At 45.6% G+C, this 20,990-nt stretch overlaps 1 long non-coding RNA gene across 1 annotated transcript; it reads left to right on the top strand.

Annotated features, from left to right (window-relative positions):
* The first annotated feature begins 3,743 nt into the window (after positions 1-3,743).
* On the top strand, positions 3,744-9,319 carry LOC145541144 (uncharacterized). The gene is made up of 2 exons (XR_014078802.1): positions 3,744-3,880; positions 7,696-9,319. It is a non-coding gene; the product is annotated as an uncharacterized LOC145541144 (long non-coding RNA).
* The last annotated feature ends 11,671 nt before the right edge of the window (positions 9,320-20,990 follow it).

Below are 20,990 nucleotides of genomic sequence, written 5' to 3'. Positions count from 1 at the left end.
CTGAGAAACCTTCCTGCTTTGGTGCCATCATTCCATTTCCAGGAATATTTCCTAAGGCAATCAATAGACCCACAGACGAAGATTTACATACAAAGATGTTCATTGCTGTCTTGTTCATAGTACAAAAACCTGGGAAATCACCTAAGCAGTGATGCTTGATGAGGGATTGGTTTTTTCTTTTTTTGACTGTGCCATGTGGCTTTTGAGACCCACCAGGGATTGAACCTGGGCCCTGACCATGAAAAATGCAGAACCCGAATCAGTGGATTTGCCAGGTTATTCCCAGGGCATTTTATTTTATTTATTTTTTAATTTGGCTTCACCACACGGTGGGGGCTTCCCTGGTGGCTCAGAGAGTAAACAATCTGCCTGCAATGCAGGAGACCCTGGTTCAATCCCTGGGGTCAGGAAGATCGCCTGGAGAAGGGAATGGCAACCCATTCCAATATTCTTGCCTGGGAAAATCCCATCGACAGAGGAGCAGTCCATGGGGTCGTAAAGAGTCGGACACCCATGCACACACCATGTGGAATCTTAGTTCCCCGACAGTGGACAGGCTCTCGGCCGCTCCATTGGAAGTGTGGAGTCTTAACCACCAGACCGCCAGGGAATTCTCAAGGGATGTGTTTTAGAATCAACTGGGATTTATTAAATACATGTGTGTGCATACAAACACACACTGGGACAGAAGCTGGCTGGTCCGGCTGCAGTTTGAGCCTCTCTATTTTTAACAAGCTCATACAGGTCCTTCTTTTGCTGTTTTGATGTAAGTTTGAGAATCATTCACCCTGATCCCTCTGGGATTATGGGTTAGTTCAATCAGTTCAGTCTCTCAGTCACGTCTGACTCTTTGCGACCCCAAAGACTGCACCATGCCAGGCCTCTCTGTCCATCACCAACTCTCGGAGTTTACTCAAACTCATGTCCATTAAGGTGGTGATGCCATCCAACCATCTCATCTTCTGTCATCCCCTTCTCCTCCCACCTTCAATTTTTCCCAGCATCAGGGTCTTTTCAAATGAGTCAGGTCTTCACAACAGGTGGCCAAAGTATTGGAGTTTCAGCTTCAACATCAGTCCTTCCAATGAATATTCAGGACTGATTTCCTTTAGGATGGACTGGTTGGATCTCCTTGCAGTCCAAGGGACTCTCAAGAGTCTTCTCCAACACCTCAGTTCACAGATCAAAAGCATCAGTTCTTTGGCGCTCAGCTTTCTTTATAGTCCAACTCTCACATCCATACATGACTACTGGAAAAACCATAGCTTTGACTAGATGGACCTTTGTTGGCAAAGTAATGTCTCTGCTTTTTAATATGCTGTCTAGGTTGGTCATAACGTTTCTCCCAAGGAGCAAGCGTCTTTTAATTTCATGGCTGCAGTCACCATCTGCAATGATTTTGGAGCCCAAGAAAATAAAGTCTGACACTGTTTCCACTGTTTCCCCATCTGTTTCCCATGAAGTGATGGGACCAGATGCCATGATCTTAGTTTTCTGAATGTTGAGTTTTAAGCCAACTTTTTCACTCTCCTCTTTCACTTGCATCAAGAGGCTCTTTAGTTCTTCTTTGCTTTCTGCCATAAGGGTGGTGTCATCTGCATAGCTGAGGTTATTGACATTTCTCCCAGCAATTTTTATTCCTGCCTGTGCTTCATCCAGCCCAGGGTTTCTCATGATGTACTCTGCATATAAGTTAAATAAGCAGGGTGACAACATACAGCCTTGACATACTCCTTTCCTGATTTGGAACCAGTCTGTTGTTCCATGTCCAGTTCTAACTGTTGCTTCCTGACGTGCATACAGGTTTCTGAAGAGGCAGGTCAGGTGGTCTGGTATTCCCATCTCTTTCAGAATTTTCCACAGTTTGTTGTGATCCACATAGTCAATGGGTTTGTCATAGTCAACAGAGCAAAAGTAGTTGTTTTTCTGGAACTCTCTTGCTTTTTCAATGATCCAACAGATGTTGGCAATTTGATCTCTGGTTCCTCTGCCTTTTCTAAATCCAGCTTGAACATCTGGAAGTTCACGGTTCACGTACTGTTGAAGCCTGGCTTGGAGAATTTTGAGCACTACTTTGCCAGCGTGTGAGATGAGTGCAATTGTGCGGTTGTTTGAACATTCTTTGGCATTGCCTTTCTTTGGGATTGGAACGAAAACCGACCTTTTCCAGTCCTGTGGCCACTGCTGAGTTTTCCAAATTTGCTGGCATATTGAGTGCCGTACTTTCACAGCATCATCTTTTAGGATTTGAAATAGCTCAACTAGAATTCCATCACCTCCACTAGCTTTGTTCGTAGTGATGCTTCCTAAGGCCCACTTGACTTCGCATTCCAGGATGTCTGGCTCTAGGTGAGTGATCACACCAACATGGTTATCTGGATCAAGAAGATCTTTTTTGTATTCTTGCCACCTCTCCTTAACATCTTCTGCTTCTATTAAGTCCATACCATTTCTGTCCTTTATTGTGCCCATCTTGCATGAAATGTTCCCTTGGCATCTTTAATTTTCTTGAATAGATCTCTAGTATTTTCCATTCTATTGTTTTCCTCTATTTCTTTGCACTGATCACTGAGAAAGGCTTTAACTATTTTGCCTTTTTGCATTCCTTTTTCTTGGGGATGGTCTTGATCCTTGCCTCCTGTACAATGTCACAAACCTCTGTCCATAGTTCTTCAGGCACTCTATCAGATCTAATCCCCTGAATCTATTTCTCACTTCCATTGTATGATCATAAGGGATTTGATTCCCACTCATCAACAGAAATTGGATTAAAGATTTAGTGAGCATGGCCCTGCCCATCAGAACAAGACCCAATTTCCCCCTCAGTCAGTCTCTCCCATCAGGATTACGGGTATTTCTTCTTTAAATACATATCATCATATACATGTATATTTTTCCAGATCTCACAGTGGGCATGAGTGACGTTTATAATCAGAAAGCTGTATTAAGAAATTAGACTAGAAGACAGCTAAGGAAGTTCGGCTGGCAAACAAATTTGATGTATACCAGGCCTTGTGCGTGGTGTTGATTCTGAAATAAAGCAAGCACGGTCTGCCCTTCTAGAAGCTCACAGCCCACCTCAGGAAACAGCTTTGGGGAGACAAATGTTTTTGGGAGGGACGTGTTGTACTAGAGGTAAGTTCGAGGTACAAGGGGTAATTAGCTCTGGTTAGAAGCCTAGGAAATCACTTCTGGAATAGGAGACATTTCAACCAGACCATGTGGAGGAGGAGGGGAGGGGGAAACAGCATTGCAGCCTCAGGGAGGGAACAGCTCTTGTAAAGGCACACAGGCAGGAACACCCTGGCATGTTAGAGGGAACATGAGCATCGAGGAGTGGCTGGAGCAAAAGCCTGGCACAAGACGCATGAGGTGAAACTGGAGAGGCAGCCGAGCCCAGCCCAAGGGCGTGTGGGACCTGAGCTGGAAGGCGGGTGGTTCCCAGACTGTGTGCCGAGGAACACCGGTCCTCCTTCAGGCTGTGATGGATGCTCAGAGCAAAGGGGTTCCACGGCAAAATAACTTTGGAAAACTCTAGGTTAAATTGGGTTGTTGTTTTTTTTTCCTTTTTTTAAAAATTGTAGGACATACGAAAGCCTTTAATATATGCCAGGGATTCTCTGAGACTGGGCAGCCTAGGGAGCATGCCTCAAGTTTATTTAAGGCAGACTAGTCACTTCTCCCCTCCACGTACACTTTACTGGTGGTGTTGTTTTAAAGAAAATGTATTCTATCTTATACAGTGATGTCCCCAGGGCATGGTTTGGGAAACTTGGCTGCAGTCAGTAGGAAGCCCAGGAGAGAAAGCAGTGACACGGGAAGAGCACAGACTCAGGAGTCACCAGACCTGCGCTCAAGTCCCAGTTTCACTGTTTACCAGGTCAGTGATCTTGGGCAAGTTACAGAAGCAAATTGCTTCATTAGTGAAGTGGAACTAATAATGAGGCTTCCCTCATAGCTCAGTCGGTAAAGAATCTGCCTGCAGTGCAGGAGACCTGGGTTCGATCCCTGGGTCAGGAAGATCCCCTGGAGAAGGAAATGGCAACCCACTCCAGTGTGCTTGCCTGGAGAATCCCATGGACAGAGGAGCCTGGCAGGCTACAGTCCATGAGGCTGAAAGAGTCGGACACGACTTAGCAACTAAAGAGAGAGAGAGCGAGGCTTTGGGAGGTTAGTGAAAGAATACCAGCTATGTGGTAGATGCCCCGTATGTTCTCAGTAATTGACAGTCATCCTGATAATCTTCTCATCTGTGTTTCAGGAAGATCCCTTGGCAGCTGGCTTGAAGGGTTCCCAGCCAAGTTCAAGCCTGGAGGCAGGGGACTAATGAAAATGCCCTGTGGCTTCAAGAGGCAGAAAATCAAGGGACTGGGTGGCTAGATGGAGTTCAAAGGGGAATATTGACGGCATCTTGGGGTTTAGGAACAGTGGGTCTGAGGGTTCGTGGGGCTTTGAGCCAGGATGGAAAGTCCAGGGGGAGCAGCATTTTAGAGAGGAAAATAATGAATTTTTTTTTTCTAACTCTGACTCTTCTGAATGATTTAAAACTGGCTCTAAAAGCTAGTCCTTGATTTATTTTTTTAGAATTGTAGACACAATGATTACTCCCGGTTTCAAATTGCATTTCACCGTTGTTTTTCTTTGCCAGACTCAGAGGGTTTTCATTATGTCTTTTCCCCAGCCTGTAATAACAAAAGAAGAAAAAATAAATTTTAGGTGGGAAAATTAGTTGCTCAGCTCTGGCCTGAAAATTACCACGTATGAGTGTGTCTAGGTGCTGTCATGGAAGAAAGATTCTGTGGTTCCACGGGCGTGGGGCGGGAGTGGAAATGCTGCCTTTTGAATGGATGCCAGTGGCACATAGATGTTTCCACACTGGGAGACAGCAGTGCACCCCCTTATGAACCTGTGTGTTCACCACGAAGCCGCCTCTGATTATAGAGAACAAATGGTAAAAGAGGACCACGCCAGATATTTTGCTTAGGGTAGATCTGATCCTTGTGACCTCCCAGGAAGACAGGTCAAAACAGCACCATTTTGAGAACTTCCCTGGTGGTCCAGTGGTTAAGACTCTGCCCTATCCCATGGAGGGGGCATGGGTTCAATCCCTGGTCAGGGAACTACGATCCCAGATGCCAGGAGGCATGGGCAAATGATTTTTTTTTTTTAAAAAAAGAAAGCACCATTTATCCCTGAGGATACTGAGGCTTAGGAGGTGAAGTTGCCTGCCTGAGGTCACATAACTAAATAGGGCACAGCTGAGATTCCAGTTTAGGTCTTTCTGTTTCCAAAGTACAAAAATAATAATAATAAAAACACCCAAGTGAGGGTGCAAATAAGATGCTTGGCACAGCACCTGGCACATAGTAGGCTTGCAGTCAAGGTTAGATGCTCCTGTTATGATTGTTATTCCTAAAATTCAGAGCAGGGTGGCAGAATCTGAGAGCTACCGTGAGGCCACTGCCCACCCCCAGCCCCAAAGGTAACAGTAACATGTGTTTGTAAGCAGTGTTCTCACCGGCATTTCCCTTAAGCCCAACAGCATTTGCAGCAGGAGGGGACCTTCCTCTTCTGTGTCACTGTGGGAGTTTTACAGGCAAAGGAATCAAAGATTAGGACTTGCCTCGCATCCCCCTCGAATCCCCTCGAATCCTCTTCAGTAAGAAGAGTGAGACCTGAACTCGGGTCTCCTGACTCCCAAGCCCTCCCTCACTTGTAGCACATTCATTCCAGGGATGGTGTCTTCAAGTCTCTTTCTATTCTGTCTTCCTGACACCTTCTCTGCAGGTCAAATCTCCCTCTGCTTCTATCGTATAAAGACACTTCTGACGCATTGAGAGTCCACTCAGATAAATGAGGCTAGCCTCTCCATCTCAAGAACCTTAACTTCTTCACATCTGCAAGGATATTTTTCTGCATAGAAGGAGCATCCACAGGTCCAGGGATTCAAATGTATATGTATTCTGGGGCATCATTTCTGAGCACACCCCAATGGCTGAATAAATTCATGTATCTGCTAACTATCTTCCAAGGACCTGGGGATTGAGAGTTGGGAGGGGAGTGTCCTGGCAGAGAAAGAAAAAGGTGAAGAAAGAGGAGGATAGGGTTGAGGTCTTGGGTAGGCTCAGGCAGCCCCTCTGAGTTTTAGGGGTGCTGAATGAGCAGTCAGGACGCTCACTGGATGCCTTTGGGGAGGGGTCAGCAGAGTATTAGGCACCCATGTCAGCTGACCCATCATGGATAGAGTCAAAATAATGATGTGGTCCATGGATCTCAATGACTGATTTAGGTCCCTGGACCCCCGGAAACTTCTTGAGTGTCTGCAGCGGTGCCCACTTCAGAAAACCCTGTTCTGTGTCATCACATACTGTCCACAAGGCTTTGAGACATGACCCCTGTCACCACAATTGATCTGGCCTTTTCCTAAAACCCCTCAACCCCTTCTGTGCATCTTCCCCAGGGAGCATCACTTTTGCAGATGGTAGAGCTTATCCTTGTCCTGGGTGTTCACCGGGATTCATTCTGGGAGGGGATTGAGGACTGGTTTGAACCCAGAGTTTTAACTATACCTCACAGGTTCTTTTTCACGGTTTAAGGGTTGTATCTTTTATATTTTAAATTAATTTTTATTGGAGAAGAGTTGCTTCAAAAAAGTGAACCAGCTATATATATACATATATCTGAAGAAGGGCATGGCAACCCACTCCAGTATTCTTGCCTGGAGAATTCCATGTACAGAGGAGCCTGAGCTACTGTCTACGGGGTCGCAAAGAGTTGGACACTGCCTAACACACACACACACATACATATGTCCCCTCTTTTTTTGGATTTCCTTCCCATTTAGGTCACCACAGAGCACTGAGTAGAATTCTCTGAGCTATACAGTAGGTTCTCATTAGTTATTTATTTTATACATAGTATCAATAGTGTATATATGTCAATCCCAATCTCCCAATTCATCCCATACTCCCCCAGGGGTTGTACCTTTTAAAAAGTGTGATTATTTAAAAATACCCATCTGTAACAACAACAACAAAAAAAAACAGGCTCACAGAGAACAAAGTAGTGGTTATCAGTGGGGAGAGGGAAGAACAAGGGCAAGATAGGATAGGGGGCTAAGAGCTACAAACTAGTAGGTGTAAAATAAACTACAAAGATATATTGTACAACATGGGGAATATAGCCAATATTTTACAATAACTATTGATGGAGTATAAACTTTAAAAATTCTGGAAAAAAGATACTCATCTGTATGGAACAGTAACAATAATAATAGTTAAAATGATCACTGCTAATAATAGCCTTTGTGTGTTACACACTGTTTTAAGAGCTTTGGGCTTTGCATATACAAAATAATTATGTGTGTGTGTGTGTGTATTAGTTGCTCAGTCGTGTCCGACTCTTTGTGACCCCACGGACTGTAGCCCGCCAGGCTCCTCTGTCCATGGAATTCTCAAGGCAAGAATACTGGAATGTGTAGCCATTCCCTTCTCCAGAGGATCTTCCTAACCCAGGAAACGAACCCAGGTCTCCCACACTGCGGGAAGATTCTTTACTATCTGAGCCACTCACTGGTAGCTAAAATAATTATAATTAAATGGAAATATAAGTATAATGGTTATAATAAATAATTTAATCTTCCCTGTACAACAACCCTGTAAGGTAGATACTAACATTATCTTCTTTATCTCACAGGGGGAGAAACTGAAGCTTAGCAAGGTGAAAGGGCAGATGCAGGAGGAAATCCACCTCCAGAGTCCTGCTCTTATCCGTGAGGACATATGTGTCCCTTTTGGATGTTCTTGAAGCAATGCCACAGTCAGGAGGAAGTTTTCCAGACTCTGCAGGAAGAAGACAAGAGACCGGCAATTCCGAAAGGAAGAGCATCTGAAGAGTCCCAGGTCCCCACACCTGCTGAGCTTTCGTCAGTTACAGATTCCCAGCTCTTCATCCCCCACAGACTGCCTGCATCAGAATTTCTGGGTGGAAGCATCAAAACTCATCATGTCAACACCTCCCCCGCCCCACAAGTGGTTCTGATGCTGTTGATCCAGGTGCCGGCAACCCAGAACCTCGGGTCTGCTCCTCCCACTTTACAGGAAGGAAAACCAGTTTGGTGGAGCTAGATGATTTTAACGAGGTCCTGCAGCTGGTTTCGCCCCTTACAAAACAGGGTTGACCCAGGGAAGATCTGAAGTGGGTGGAGCTATGACAAACTCAGGTGTGGCTCTTGGGTTCTCTCGTCTCTGCTGAACTTCTGGTGGGCACGTGCTGGCTAGTTTTCCTGTGCACAAGCAGGAAGCCCTAGGGCAGGGGGCTTCCTCTCTGAAGGTTGGACACAGTGGAGACAAGTTTTCAGAACGGTTCATACAATAGTTCTGAGATGGGTGAGCTGGATTCATGGGGCAAGTATAATGGGTTCGTGAGTCATATGAAATCCTTGAGCCACGTTTCTCACCTGAGGACAATCACACTATGTCTCCAAGCTACCCCGGCCCCGTGATTCAGATAGAGCTTGGGTTGGAAGTCCCATGGCACAAGACTCCGCGTGACATTTACAGTCCCTGTGGGGCGATACAATCATCCGTTTAATTTTTTAATGGATTTTTGTCTAAGAGTAGTTGCTTTGTTTGACCACAAGGGGGTGCTAACGGGCTTGGTGGCCACGGGTTAGGGCGTGGAAAACATTGAGGGCTTTAAAAAGGAAATCTCAAAGATTGCTCCCTCCTTAATCCATCCAAACTTAATTTTTTTTTTCTCTTCTGCACTTAAAAATTTTTCTGCAATGAACTTACATTGCCTCTACAAAATAAGAACGATGGGAGGTGAGAATCACCACTCTGATTAACTTGTTATTTTGGTATACTACCTTTGTACACTTTCTTTACATGGTTGTGGTTATATGGTGGTAAAATTGCTTACTGACTTTTAAATTTGATACTGTAATAATTTTCTATGTTACTACAAGTTCTTCAAAAACACGTTTATTGCTGCATATTATACAGTGATCATATATTGAGGGCTCACTTGGTACCAGGAAAACACTTTACTGAGTGTTTTATGTGTATTTTTACTTAGTCCTCATACCATGAAGTAGATACTATTATTACTTATATTTTATCTTTGAGTAAAGAGGATGCTTCAAGAAAACTTGATAATAAATGGTGGCGTGAAATGTATTATGTCTAACATCACTGTCTTTCTCTAATCACAATGCTTGTTCATTGAGTATTACCAAAACTCACTTAATCATTCACCTAGGGTGTCCATTTAACTTACTCCAACTTTCATTATTATAAATAAAGCTGAAGAAAACATCTTTTATGTATAAAGCTTTTTATGGATTCAGGAAATTTTCTAGAAGTGTACTTACCAAGTCTAAACATTTCAAGGCTCTTGATAAATACACAGCACCAAATGTGTTTTTGTTTGTTTTTAAATTTTATTTATTTACTATTTCATTTTTGGCTGTGCTGGGTCTTCGTTGCTGCGCGTGGGTTTTCTCTAGTTGTGGCGAGAAGGGGTTACTCTTCAGTTGTGCTGTGAGGGCTTCTCATCGCAGTGGCTTCTTGCTGCAGAGCATGGGCTCCAGGGCACTCGGGCTTCAGTACTTGAAGTGCGTGGGCTCAGTAGTTGAGGTTTGTGGGCTCCTGAGCCCCGGCTTCAGTAGTTGTGGTGCGCGGGCTCAGTTGCCGCAAGGCATGTGGGGTCCTCCCAGATTAAGGGTCAAACCGGTGTCCCCTGCATTACAGGGCAGATCCTTAACCACTGGACCACGAGAGAGGCCCCAAATATAAATTTTTTAATTTCAGGAAAACTTGAACTCTGACCAGATATTTTATTTTTTTTAACTTTTAATTTTATATCGGCATACAGCCAGTTAACAATGTGATAGTTTCAGGTGGCCAGCAAAGGGGCTTAGCTGTACATGTGCATGTATTCATTCTCTCCCAAACTCCCCTCCCCTCTAGGCTGCTAGCTGGATATTTTATGACACTAAGGAACTGTTGTTGATATTTCTAGATGTGCTAATGGTACTGTGGTTATGTACTTTTAAAGAGCCTTTCCTAGTGATACATAGTAAAGCATTTACAAATGAAATAATATTGTATAGAATTCAGTTTAAAATAAGTAAGGGAGGAGTGGGGATTGATTAAAAAAAAGATTAGGTGTGTTTCTATGGTTGATAAAGCTGGGTTATGGGTACACAGGTGTCAATTATGCTATTCTCTCTACTTTGTATATATTTGGAAATTCCTATGACAAAGAGTTTAAAATATAGCAATAAAAATATCTTGGAATCTACAAGAGAAGACAGCCTTTTATCTCCTGCTGTACCCAGTTAGTGAGAAAGGCAGGACAAAAGAAACAGGGTGGCCTTCTACCAACAGAATAATTTTGCTCATATCCTTCTCTCCATCAAACAGAAGTTAAGTTCTCCCTAAAACCAAAACATATCAACTGATTTTGTGTTGCTAAGATTTTATTTTTAACAGGATTATAGAGCTGGAAAGAGTCTTAGAGATCTGGTCTTCATTTTTTTAAACTTCTGCTAATCGTCTTCTGAATTATAATCAATCCTCTTATGACAATTTCATGCACACACTTCCTAGCCATCATTTGGTGCAGCCTTTGTTAAATTTCTGGAATTGTCCCGCATTCCCTTTCATGGGGGGGGAATTCACTCATTATTTTATTTTATTATTTTTGGCCACACTATGTGGCATGACGGATCTCAGTTCCCCAACCAGGTGTAGAACCCATGCCCCCTGCAGTGGAAGTACAGAGTCTTAACCAGTGGACCACCAGGGAAGTCCCTCATTCCTCATTTTAAATCTAAAAAGCCATATGCTTTTTTTTATGGACACAGGTGTTTTTGGAGACTGTCTTCTGGGGGAGGTCATGGCAACAAAAGGAAACAGTTATACGGCTTGGCACTTGGCACTCACACCGCACTGTGGTTTTATCCAAATCCCCTCCACCTTCCCGCCCTCCCTGCTCTTCCTCCTGTGGGTTGGCACCTTCTATCCATCCTCCTGTGTTCTTTTTGCAAGACACACAGGCCTCACCCAGACAATTCTGCCAGCAGTCAGGTCTGGGCTTGTCAACACAGCACTTACTCTGGGCAGCTGGTCCCCAGGGAGGTAAACTCAGAAGAGGATGCTGATGAAAGCCTGGGAACAGCATGGTGTCAAGACCGTAGGTCTTGGTTTTTCAGTCTTCAAGAGTCCTTAATATATGGAGTCAAAAACAAACAAATGAAAAACAAACTCAAGAGGATACAGAGGAACAGGGGACTTCTCTTGTGGTCTAGTGGTTAAGAACCCACCTTCCTGTGCTGGGGACATGGGTTCAATCCCTGGTTGGAGAACTAAGATCCCACAAGCAGAGAGGCAACTAAGCCCATGTGTCTCAGTGAAGACTCAGCACAGGCAAAATAAATAAAAGAGATACGGAGAACACACTTGTTGTTCAGTTGGTAAGTCATCTTCGACTCTTTGTGACCCCATGAATTGCAGCACACCAGGCTCCTCTGTTTTCCACTATCTCCCGGAGTTTGCTCAAACTCATGTCCATTGTGTCAGTGATGCTATCTAACTGTCTCGTCCCCTGCCGCCCTCTTCTCCTTCTGCCTTCAATCTTCCCCAGCATCAGGGTCTTTTCCAATGAATTTGCTCTTTGCATCAGGTGGCCAAAGTATTGAACCTTCAGCTTCAGTATCTGTCCTTCCAATGAATATTCAGAGTTGATTTCCTTTAGGATTGACTGGTTTGAGCTCCTTGCAGTCCAAGGGACTCTCAAGAGACTTCTCCAGCACCACAATTCGAACAGATTGCTGCTGCTGCTGCTGTTACTGTTAAGTCGCTTCAGTCGTGTCCGACTCTGTGCAACCCCATAGACGGCAGCCCACCAGGCTCTGCTGTCCCTGGGATTCTCCAGGCAAGAACACTGGAGTGGGTTGCCATTTCCTTCCCCAATGCATGAAAGTGAAAAGTGAAAGTGAACTCGCTCGGTTATGTCCGACTCTTAGCGACCCCATGGACTGCAGTCCACCAGGCTCCTCCGTCCATGGGATTTTCCAGGCAAGAGTACTGGAGTGGGGTGCCATTGCCTTCTCCTTTGAACAGACTGGTGGTTGCCAAAGGCAAAGTTGGGGGTGGGTGAAAGAGGTCAAAAGGTACAAACTTTCAGTTATAAAATATATAAGTCCTTAGGATATAATGTACAGAATTATAGTACTATACTGTGCTGGAGTTCATAATCCTGTAATGTACATTTGAAAGTTACCAAGATAATAGATCTTAAAAGTTCTCATCACAAGAAGAAAAAATTATGTAACGATATGTGGTGATGGATGTTAACTAGACTTGTGGGACTGTTTTGCAATATATGCAAATATAGAATCATTATATTGTATAACTAAAACTAATATCATGTTATATGTCAATTATATCTCAACTTTAAATAAGGCAAGAAAGAATGAAATAGGTGCTTAGTAAATTTCAGGTGTCTTCAGCTTTTACTATATGAGTAATTAGAAATAAAAATTTTATTATAAACCCTGGATATTCTTTCTTTAAGTCTTTAAGAAAAAGCAACTTAGCAAAATTTAGCATGCCCTCTCCCGCTCTGTCCCTCCAACTTAGCCACAGAAATGGGAATTTCTAGCTATTCTTATATATTGCATGTGATTTAGGAAATAAACTATTTTAAGGCAGAGAGAGTCCACTCCCTTAAATACCACAACTGCAGAGTTTTATTAAGTTCAGTGGGTGTTAGAGGTAGTCATTGGAGCCACCACCCTGCCCCCACCATGTATAGGAAGGATTTTTGTACTTTCCCCCAGGCTTTGGAAACTCCATCCTAAGGATCAGACTAGAGGGATTCCAACTCTCTCTTTTTTTTTCCTGGTGCTGTGCTATTTCTTCTTCTTCTTATTCTCTCTCTCTCTTTTTTTTTTGCTACTGGCAAGTGGGATCTTAGTTCCCCAACCAGGGATCGAACCTGCAATGGAAGCACAGAGTCTTAACCACTGGACCACCAGGGAAGTCCCTGCTCTATCACTGCCCCCTTTTTCAAATTTATTTGGCTGCACCAGGTATAGTTGTGGCATGCGGGCTGTTAATTACGACATTCAGGGTTGAGTTTCCAGACCGGGGATTGAACTTGTGTGCCACAACTGAGACCCAGCACAGTCAAATAATAAAATATTTTTTAAAAATAAAAACATCCCAACTCAGCAGGCAGGAACTGTCTTTCTTCTTTCCTTCTGGTAGACCAGGCTTGAGGCAGTCGGGACCTGTCCGAACTCTAGCTGGAAGAGCTTGTCTGTAAGAGTCAAGTGGAGAGGAGAGCAGAGAGGTGCTTCCCCGGGCCAGGGAGGGCCCTTCACTGGCTCTTACTGGACATCACTCCTTCAGCAACGAGTGTTACTGAGGGCTTGTGATGGGCCTGGTCTTGCAGAAGGAGGGAGAGACAGATCCCATTCCAGCCCCCCTGGAACTCACCATCTAGGGACAGAGATGCTAATAATTCTTGAATCACTCTTTGGATAAGTGTCACAAAGGAAATAGTCAGGACCAGAAAGATCTAGGCCACACTGATTTACAACCCAAGGCCAAAGGAAATCGGTTGCCAGGGTGGCAGGGCTCAATTTCATCTTTAGAGAAGGAAGAGTCTGAGGAATTCCCTGGAAGTCCAGTGGTTAGGGTTCCACGCTTTCACTGTCAAGGACGCTGGTTAATCCCTGGTCAGGGAACTAAGATCCTGCAAGCTGGGCAGTGTGGCCAAAAAAAAAAGAAAAAGAAAAGCAAGAGTCTGACTGAAGAGGTTTGAAAAGAAGGTAGTAGAGGTAATGTTGATGAAAAAAGTTGCAATTTGATATGGAGTAATCTCCAGAAGGGGAAAAAAAGGCAAGGAATTTTCCAGGTTGTTCCCTGGGTGCTCTGTCAGCATAAACATGAACCAGAATTACAGCAGACACATGAAGGCTACAGCCAAGCTCTTGAAAAGGTCACTGAGATACCATCACAGCTGCAAGGGAGGTTTGAGCAATGCCAGCCAGACCCCCGGCTGTCACTACATGGATTGCTGCCCACCGTTGGCACCTTCCCCCAGAACTCCATCTATGTATGAGAGCCAAATCTTCTTATCAGGCATTTTATTTTGGGGCACCCAACTTTCCTCTGTTGCGCAAACACCATTGTAACAGCAGTAATGGAAAATGAGATAGGGGAAAAAAAAAACACACAGCAATGCTGTCACTTTCCTCTGCCAACACGTTAAGTTTTCCATTTCCAGCTCTGTGTAACAGACGAAGAGAACAGGCTTGTGGGGATGTTGTTTGAGGACATCTCAGGGCCTGGCCTGACCAGCCTGGGACCCAGGGACAGTTTGAGGTCCTGCCTGAAGTCTGATCTGTTGGACAAGCAACAGGCCACTGGAAATGGCTTGGAGCCGGTATGAGAGATGGGCTAAGGGAATGAGGACTGGACGCGTAGGGAGGTGGCCAGTAGATGCTGTGAAAAGGATTAAGTAAGGGTCAGGTAGGTCAGAGGAGTGACTCCTGGGATTGGCAGAGTGGAGGTCATCAATGATGTGACAAGGGCAGTTTCTGGGGAGCAGTGGAGGTGGAAGCTGCTGGAGGAGCAGCTTAAAGAGGATGATGGGAGAGGAAGAGGGGAACTCTTTTGAGAAGTTGTGCAATGAAAGACAGCAGGAGGGAGTCCTGGACAAAAGGGAGGAGATTTTTCAGAAGAGAGATGCTAGAGCAAGTTTGTATATTGATGGACTGGATGTGAGCAGTAAAGGATGGAATCTCAGATAACTCATTGCTCTTTTTTTTTTCTCAAAGAGGGCTTCCCTGGTGGCTTGATGGTAAAGAACCTGCCTGCCAATGCAGGAGACTTGGGTTTGATCCCTGAGTTGAGAAGATCCCCTGGAGAAGAAAATGGCAACCCACTCCAGTATTCTGGCCCGGGAAATCCCATGGACAGAGGAGACTAGCAGCCTACAGGCCATGGGGTTGCAAAAGAGCCCGACATGGCTTAGCAAACAACATAGATGATTTAACAGTGTTGTGTTAGCTTCTGCCGTGCAGCAAAGTGAATCAGTTATATACATCCACTCTTTTCCAGATTCTTTTCCCCTACAGGTCATGACAGAGTATTGAGTAGAGTTCCCTGTACCATAAATAGTACTATCATATATAGTAGTGTATATATGTCAGTCCCAATCTCCCAGTTTATCCCTCCCCTCTGCCAACTCATTGTTCTTGATGTTCTTGACTCCAGCAAGTTAGTGGGTGGGCAGTGGCGCTATTGACTAAGATGGGGGTGGGCAGGGACCAGGGATTTCTTTTGAGGACTTTTAACATGAGATGATTATCAGACATCCAGGAGAGACCTAGCAGGCAGTCGGGTAAGGCTGGAGCATAGAGTGTTTTCTCCTCTGCTCTGAAATGCATGAAAACTATAGCATGAGCTGGGCCTGGGATGGATGAATAGCATCATGGTTCCTCCCAGCCTCTGGAAACTGGGTGACCTTCTAAGGCTTGGGACAGATGCCTTCACAACTTAATGAGAGAGGTCTTACTAATTATAATGATGATGACGATGACTAGGGGATGACTTATAGCCAGGAAAGACCAACTGCTCTTTTGAATAACCATTTAAGTGGGTCACACTGTGATTGCTCAGAGGGCCACGAGAGACCAAGGGAGGTGTAGGCGGGTAGGAAGGGTGATTAGCAAATGCATGCGTGTGTGCTCAGTTGCTCGGTCGTGTCTGACTCTTTGTGACCCTTTGGACTGTAACCTGCTAGGCTCATCTGTCCATGGAATTTTCCAGGCAAGAATACTGGGGTGGGTTGCCATTTCCTCCTCCAGAGGATCTTCCTGAGCCAGGATTCGAATTTGCATCTCCTGCGTCTCTTGCATTGGCAGGCAGGTTCTTCACCACTGCGCCACCTGGGAATCCCGATGGGAAAATGCTGCTGCTGCTGCTGCTAAGACGCTTCAGTCGTGTCCGACTCTGTGCGACCCCATAGATGGCAGCCCACCAGGCTCCGCCGTCCCTGGGATTCTCCAGGCAAGAATATTGGAGTGGGTTGCCATTTCCTTCTCCAGTGCATGAAAGTGAAAAGTGAAAGTGAAGTTGCTCAGTCGTGTCTGACTCTTCGTGACCCCATGGGCTGCAGCCTACCAGGCTCCTCCGTCCATGGGGTTTCCCAGGCAAGAATACTGGAGTGGGGTGCCATTGCCTTCTCCGGATGGGAAAATGGCAGGGAGGCAATTCCGATTCCACCAGTAAGTGAGGTTTGTTTTGGGCCTCAGGCTAACTACTCAATTTTTCCAGTCCTTTTAATTTGTCTTTGGGTTTTTTATGGCTGTGATAGAGATCTATCACCCCAAATGGCTGTAGGCACCGCTAATAAAATTATGGAGCCTCTATGGCTATCAAAGTCACCTAGTAAACCAGAAGGTGAGCACTAGTTCTCAGAAGCAGAGACTTGGTGTCCTCTCCAGGAGACTTAGCGGGGCCCTGGATACTGTGAAAGAGGCCAATCATTTTCTAGCCCAAAGATAACGATAGGACTTAGCCTGGAGGATGAGTGGGTAGACAGTTCTGTCTGCATTTGCTCTGTTCTTTGCCCGTGCGCCCCAGGCGTTGACAGTGTTTCCTGTTTCCTGTGGCTGAACTGAGCAGGCACTATCTGTAAGGGTGAAGGGCCTTTGCTAATCTCTTCTTGGCAGCTTACACATCCTCATGACTGAGATCACCAGGAGAGCATCATGAGGGCCTGGGGCATGTGTGTGCACCACAGAAGGAAAGAAGAAGGAGCTGGTGTGGGGATGAGAGAAAGAGAGGCCAAGGACACTGGAGTCTTCCTACAAGAGTAAAGGGAGGGCTTCCAGGTGGCTCTGTGCTGTGCTGAGTCGCTCACTCGTGTCCGACTCTTTGCAACGCCATGGATTGTAGCCCTCCAGGCTTCTCTGTCCACAGGGATTTTCCAGGCAAGAATACTGGAGTGGGTTGCCATGCCCTCCTCCAGGGGATCTTTCCAACCCAAGGATCAAACCCAGGTGTCCCAAATCGCAGGCAGATTCTTTACTGTCCGAGCCACCGGGGAAGCCCAGGTGGCTCAGTGGTAAAGAATTCACCTGCCAATGCAAGAGACACGGGTTCAATCCCTGATCTGAGAAGATCCCCAAAAGAAATAGATAAATAAAAATTTTAAAAAGAAAAAGAAGAGCTGTGCTTCCCACACTCCAGGGATTGGTAGAGCAAAAGAAACTGGAGGACTGATGATCCCCTTCCTAGTTGGATATTCATATAATGCTATTTTCTGGTCCAAGGTCAAGGTGACTGCCCCTCAAACAGGCATTTTTGTACTGGGGCAACACAAAAGAATAATTGATGCTTTCAAACTGTGGTGTTGGAGAAGCCTTGAGAGCCCCTTGGACAGCAAGGAGATCAAACCAGTTGATCCTAAAGGAAATCAACCCTGAATATTCACTGGAAGGACTGATGCTGAAGCTGAAGCTCCAATACTTTGGCTATCTGATGTGAAGAGCTGACTTATTGGAAAAGACCCTGATGCCGGGAAACATTGAGGGCAGGAGGAGAGATGATTGGATAGCATCACCAACTCCATGGACATGAGTCTGAACAAACTCTGGGAGATGGTGAAGGACAGGAAAACCTGTCATGCTACAGTCCATGGGGTCGCACAGAGTCGGGTACAACTGCACAACAACACAAAAGAACATTTGAAATTGAGCTTTCTTGGAAACGCCAAGATATTTAGCCACTGTAGACAAAAGCTGTTTGGTTGTTTCATAGTATTAGAAATTTTTTGTTGCCTGCAACCATGTGATATCTTCTTTCACTTCTATTTTTGAGGCTTAGGCATATCACCCCATTGTCTTCCTGTACACAATAAACTCCATGGCCGGGAATTTGCCCCAGAGTAAAAAGCAACAGCTTCCATTAATTGGGCACTTATTATGAAAAGATGCTACATCAAGGATCTATGCATACTCTTAATCTTTAAAACAACACATGATGTGGATATCTCCAACTTATATATGAGGAAACAATTCAAGGAAGTTCAAGTAAGTTCAATATCTTTTCCAAAGTCACATGGCTCAGAAATGACAGATGCAACACCTGAAACCAGTCCAAATGACCCCAAAGCCACCAGCCTAATGCTGCTTCCCTAAAGAGAATATTATAATGACATTAAAAGACATTTTAAATCTTGTGTCCCTCCAGCCTAACTTAAGATGACAGGTTTTTTTAGACAGTTGGATGTTCTTCTCTTTAAAAAAAAATTAGTTTTGGTTGTGCTGGGTCTTCATGGTTATGCAGGCTTTTCTTTAGTTTTGGTCATCAGGGGCTACTCTCTAGTTGTGGTATGCAGGCTTCTCACTGAGGTGGCTTCTCTTGTTTCGGAGCACAGACTCTAGATCACACAGGTGCAGTAGCTGCCCCACGGCATCTGGGATCTTCCTGGACCAGGAATGGAACCTGTGTCTCCTCCACTGGAAGGTGGATTCTTTATCACCGAGCCACAAGGGAAACCCTGTTTAAAAAATGGGCTTTGGATTGGAAACCTCTTATGTACCACTGGAGATCTTCAGCCACCATTCTAGTGGCCAGTTCTGTGTCTGCTCCTACCAGATTCCAGCAGGTACAATCAGACAGTGTTTTGTCTCTGGATCTCACCCAGGGCATCTCTGTTGATGCCCACTCGATGCCAGGTCAGCACACCCTGGAAGCAGGGCTCAGACCCCTGTGCAGAGGTCTTCACCGATGGGGACAGAAATCATTGGATAAATGCCTCTCGTTGTCTCCCCTATCCTAGACGGTGGGTCCTAACATGCTTCTCTTAGGGCTTCTTAGTATCCCCTAATCAAGCAGCCCAGAAAGTGGGCACCCCAGTAATAGATGATCAAATGCCTCTGCCCCCATCCTTGCTTTGGTTCCTGAGCCTTAGGTGGTTCGTGATCCTGAGCAATGTACTCACATGTGAGCTTTGTCTCAAGTTCTGCTTTTGGGGGAACCTTGGCCAAAACAGATTGAAACATTTTCTTTGCCTAAGCTCTTACCCGAATATAGACCATCTTTGTCTTCTGAATCACATTGATGCTGAGTAGAACAGCCACATGGACAATGGCAGTTCTACCATTTCTCATTTTGTTTAACCTGATTGGGAGTGGATATTTCCCACTGACTTCTAGCTACTCTGTATCAGGGTATGTAAATCACGTTTTCAAAATGAAAACAACCTTCCCCTATGTGTAGGTGGATGTGTATGTCATTAAGGGCTTCCCAGGTGGCGCTAGTGTAAGAACCCACCTGCCAACGCAGGAGACATAAGAGACACCAGTTCGATCCCTGCATCGAGAAAAGCCCCTGGAGGAGGGCATGGCAACCCACTCCAGTATTCTCGCCTGGAGAATCTGGACAGAGGAGCCTGGCGGGCTACAGTCCACAGGGTCCCAAAGAGTTGGACACGATGGAAGTGACTTAGTACACACGCATATGTGTCATTAAAAGGCCAGCTGGGGGAGTTCTCTGGGGGTCTAGTGGTTGGATTCGGGGCTTTCACTGCCATGGCCTGGGTCAGGGAACTGAGATTCCACAAACTACAAGCTGAGCATCCCCTACCCCCCAAAAGCCAGCTGAGTCCTCCCACTTCCGCTACTGAAAGGGAAAAGAGATACTGAAGTGGGGGCCAGCACCTGTTGGCTGCAGGGCTGACTCTCCATTCCGGGAGTTAAAATTGTGTGCCAGGGTGCTTCTGTACAAGCTAGAGACTGAATTTTCTGTGCTGGAGTGGGTAGAAGGCCCGGTGGCTGGAAGGCTTCGAGGATGGCAGGTTAGAGGGAGAGGGAGGGAGTAAATGCTGTGCGATGGATTCGTTCTCTGCATGGAGCCGAGGGTGGGCAGAGAGTCAGCAGGGAAATGGAGGGAGGTGTCAGGATTTCTCCCTAGAAGTCCACTCTAGCTCTGCTCCACATCAATTAGAAGCCACCATTCCCCCACTGGCCCTCCCTTAGAATGACAGAGCTTTGAGACATTTATATTTAATAACCTCCGGTCTCAACATGCTAATTAGCAAAATATATAATCGACATCAGCTGGCTGTTTGCCACTCCCTGATGACTGGGAATTATTCACAAGTGCATCAACCCACCAGGTGAGGCACCTCTAAAGCCCCAGAAGACTTCTCACCAGCATCCCTTCCTGCAAATGCTCCTGTCTCCATGACGATGGTGGGAGTCCTTCTGTTCATTAACAGGTTTTTATTTTAGAAGCAAAACCAGATGAGAGAGAAGGATACTCTCCCGCCTCCATCATCTCAGAGAGGGGTGCAGAGTGAACAGAAGGCGCTGGAGGCCACACAGCCACAGATCATTCTCTAAAAGGAACCAGGGGAGGGACAATCCAGGAGCCGAGCGTGTTTAGAAACTCCAACTCCATGGCCGGACCTGACCTTGTTATCACTCGGAATTGCTCTTCTCTGAGCATCTCACCTAACCCATCCCACTCCAAACTGACACCATGTCTGGTTCTTCCCACCTCTCCTGCCCCACATTTCTTCCAGTCCAGCGGCAGCCCCCCTGCCTCCACTGCCGCAGATTTCCTTCTATCTCCATCCGACTTAGAACCCATGATCCATCACTTTGACCCACCTGTTGTCTATACCCTGCACTGTTTTGGGTTTCTCCTGCTCCTGACCCTGTAAATTCTTCACTCTGGATTCTCCACACGGGACCCAGCTGCTGAGCCCCATGTAACCATCCATCTAACTCCTGTCACGGGAGTGCCTCAAATGCATGGGCCCTCGGGGCTGCCAGGAACTTTCCCTCTCAAACTGGCAGCTCCCTCTTTCATTCTTCTTGGTGGCTTTTCCAGTTCTTCACTGTTTTCCTCAAGGCCTAGTTACCACCTCCCACCCACTCTCAAGAGAAGACTTGTTTC

Source organism: Giraffa tippelskirchi, chromosome 3, assembly GCF_054371585.1.
Source record: "Giraffa tippelskirchi isolate mGirTip1 chromosome 3, T2T-mGirTip1v1.2.pri, whole genome shotgun sequence".
In the NCBI taxonomy this organism is placed as follows: Eukaryota; Metazoa; Chordata; class Mammalia; order Artiodactyla; family Giraffidae; genus Giraffa; species Giraffa tippelskirchi.
Note: the sequence above shows the minus strand (reverse complement) of the source record. Positions and strands in the feature narration are given on the sequence as shown.